The sequence below is a fragment of the Pseudophryne corroboree genome, unplaced genomic scaffold (assembly GCF_028390025.1).
Source record: "Pseudophryne corroboree isolate aPseCor3 unplaced genomic scaffold, aPseCor3.hap2 scaffold_1998, whole genome shotgun sequence".
Classification (NCBI taxonomy): domain Eukaryota; kingdom Metazoa; phylum Chordata; class Amphibia; order Anura; family Myobatrachidae; genus Pseudophryne; species Pseudophryne corroboree.
In genome coordinates this window covers 56743-59894 of record NW_026968639.1, presented here as the reverse complement: position 1 = coordinate 59894, position 3152 = coordinate 56743, and the positions used below count along the sequence as shown (strand labels likewise).

At 48.3% G+C, this 3152-nt stretch overlaps 2 non-coding genes across 2 annotated transcripts; both read right to left on the bottom strand.

The window, feature by feature from the left end:
• Positions 1-2078: 2078 nt before the first annotated feature.
• On the bottom strand, positions 2079-2241 carry LOC135005290 (U1 spliceosomal RNA). Its single transcript, XR_010205913.1, has one exon. It is a non-coding gene; the product is annotated as a U1 spliceosomal RNA (small nuclear RNA).
• Positions 2242-2393: 152 nt separating this feature from the next.
• LOC135005271 (U1 spliceosomal RNA) lies at positions 2394-2557 on the bottom strand. Its single transcript, XR_010205896.1, has one exon. It is a non-coding gene; the product is annotated as a U1 spliceosomal RNA (small nuclear RNA).
• Between the last annotated feature and the right edge of the window lie 595 nt (positions 2558-3152).

The following is a 3152-nucleotide window of genomic DNA, read 5'->3' as shown; positions in this document are numbered from 1 at the left end:
GCCTCTCTTCCTGAAGTAAGTACAAACTTTTGTGAAGGGAGTACTGCATATTCAGCCTCCTTTTGTACCTCTGGTGGTCCCTTGGGACCTTAACGTGGTGTTAAGGTTATGGTTTGAACCACTTAAAATGGTGGAGTTTAAATATCTCACTTGGAAGGTGGTCATGTTATTAGCCTTGGCTTCCGCTAGGCGAGTGTCGGAATTAGCAGCTTTATCACATAAAATCCCCTATCTGGTTTTCCATATGGATAGAGCGGAATTGCAGACCCGTCCTCAATTCCTGCTAAAAGTGGACTCATCCTTTCATATGAACCAACCTATTGTGGTGCCTGTGGCTACGCGTGACTTGGAGGATTCCGAGTCCCTTGATGTGGTCAGGGCTTTGAAAATTTACGTGGCCAGAACGGCTAGAGTCAGAAAAACAGAAGCACTGTTTGTCCTGTATGCAGCCAACAAGATTGGCACCCCTGCTTCAAATCAGACTATTGCTCTCTGGATCTGTAACACGATTCAGCAGGCGCATTCTATGGCGGGATTGCCGTTGCCTAATTCAGTCAAGGCCCATTCCACTAGGAAGGTGGGCTCTTCTTGGGCAGCTGCCCGGGGGTCTCGGCACTACAGCTGTGCCGAGCTGCTACTTGGTCGGGTTCAAACACCTTTGCAAAGTTCTATAAGTTTGATACCCTGGCTGAGGAGGACCTCCTGTTTGCTCAATCGGTGCTGCAGAGTCATCCGCAGGAGCCCGTTTGGGAGCTTTGGTATAATCCCCATGGTCCTTACGGAGTCCCCAGCATCTTTTAGGACGTAAGAGAAAATAAGATTTTAAACCTACCGGTAAATCTTTTTCTCGTAGTCCGTAGAGGATGCTGGGTGCCCGTCCCAAGTGCGGACTACTTCTGCAAGACTTGTATATAGTTATTGCTTACATAAGGGTTATATGTTAGTTTTCATCGGTCTTGGACTGATGCTATGTTGTTTTCATACTGTTAACTGGGTAGTATATCACAAGTTATACGGTGTGATTGGTGTGGCTGGTATGAATCTTGACCTTGGATTAACAAAAATCCTTTCCTCGTACTGTCCGTCTCCTCTGGGCACAGTTTCTCTAACTGAGGTATGGAGGAGGGGCATAGAGGGAGGAGCCAGTGCACACCCAGATCTAAAGTCTTTCTTAAAGTGCCCATGTCTGCTGCGGAGCCCGTCTATCCCCCATGGTCCTTACGGAGTCCCCATCATCCTCTACGGACTACGAGAAAAAAAATTTACCGGTAGGTTTAAAATGTTATTTTTTTCTCTGCAACCCACTGCTAAATTGTGCTTCCTAGCTGTTTTTTATAAAATCACTTAATTAAATCTGGGAGAACAATCTTCATGACAATAGTATCTCCTATGCAAAATAAGTATGATTTGGGATAGGGCTGGGGAGGGCCGTTGCTCAGGCACATCTCTGTCAAGTAAAGGAGATTCAACTGAGGCAGCACAAGGGAACTCTCATCTGGGGACAACAACTGCAGGGAGAACACATATTTTCAGATGAACATGGGGTGGCAGAAGGCTGCCTAATACTGAAGCACCCCCAAACAACAAACCAAATGCAACAACTAGTGCAAGCATTCCTGGGGGATGGCCTGCAGCAGATGGATTTGAATATGGTGATGTCATCCAAGCAGTGGGTCAAAGTTGGCTTCAACCCTCGTCTGCATATGAAAAGAGAAAAGGAGCGTGCAGGGCATGGAGGCCTTTTGTGGTGCTTGGATGACCCCTAGTTCGCATTAAGCACCCCCACCCTCCTTCGGTGTGGGGCTCATGTTGGCCATTCCCCAGCCCCTGAAGCATTCAAGCTGATTTCTTGCAGCAGCTGGGCACTGTAACAGCTCCAGAGCTGCTCTGTAAAGCAAGTAAAAGGGTGTGGGCCCTGCAGCACTACCCGTAGTTTGCATTGTGCATTGGGAGGCACAAAGTAAGCAGACGGGAGGAGAAGTCAGGATAGTGCACAAGGGTATAGAAGGGAGGGGCTCAAGAAAAAAGAAGTGGAACCAGACAGCAAACTAGGCTGGAGAGAGACCTGAGACAAAGAGATCTGAATTACATGAGAGCCGACCAGGGAAAACTCAAATTATGCAGTCAAGTTTCCCACATTTGGGGAAATCGCAGGGGCAGCACACCCAGAGTGCAATGGGTGAGCCTTGCCCTGGGAGAAGCAACTTCATGATCATAGTATCTCACCTGGCAGGTAAGTAGGAGTTGGGCTAGAGCTGGGGAGGGTCGCTGCTCGGGCACCCCCCTGTCAAGTGAAGGAGATCCAACTGAGGCAGCACAAGGGAACTCTCGAAAGAAGAACAAGGCTAGAGGAAGATCTGAGACAAAGAAATCTGACTTTTACCAGAGCTGACCAGAGGAAAGCACAAACACAGTCCCCCACTACCACAAATAATGCAGTCGAGTTTCCCACATTTGGGGAAATCACAGGGGTCAGCATACCCAGAATGCAATGAATGAACCTAACCCTGGGAGAACAATCTTCATGACCATGGTATCTCCTATGCAAAATAAGTATGATTTGGGATAGGGCTGGGGAGGGCCGTTGCTCAGGCACATCTCTGTCAAGTAAGTTGCATTTGATTTGTTGTTTGGGGGTGCTTCAGTATTAGGCAGCCTTCTGCCCTACCATGTTCATCTGAAAATATGTGTTCTCCCTGCAGTTGTTGTCCCCAGATGAGAGTTCCCTTGTGCTGCCTCAGTTGAATCTCCTTTTGGAGAAGACCTCAATAAGATTGTAGCTGATCTGGCTACTGCTAAAACAGCTTGCCTACCTAGTATGACTCCTACCACGCAGAAGGCTAAAAGTACTTTTCTTGGCCCTTTCATCCTCCAGGTAAAGCGTACCCAAGGTCAGGCATACCCAAAGCAAGCTCATGTTTCCAGACCTGCCAAGCCCAGACTGAAGCAATCCTGGGCTGCCCATCAGCCTGCTTCCAAAACGGACAAGCCTGCCGCATGACGGTGCAGGCCTCCCTCTGGGGGATCCCAGGGTGGGGGGCCCGACTTCTAGGTTTGGCAAAGAAAGGTATAATTCTAAGCTAGAGAATTCTGTTTGGAGCTCACCTTGTACTTTGTGAAGAAATAATCAGCATTGTGGCTGAGCAGATACA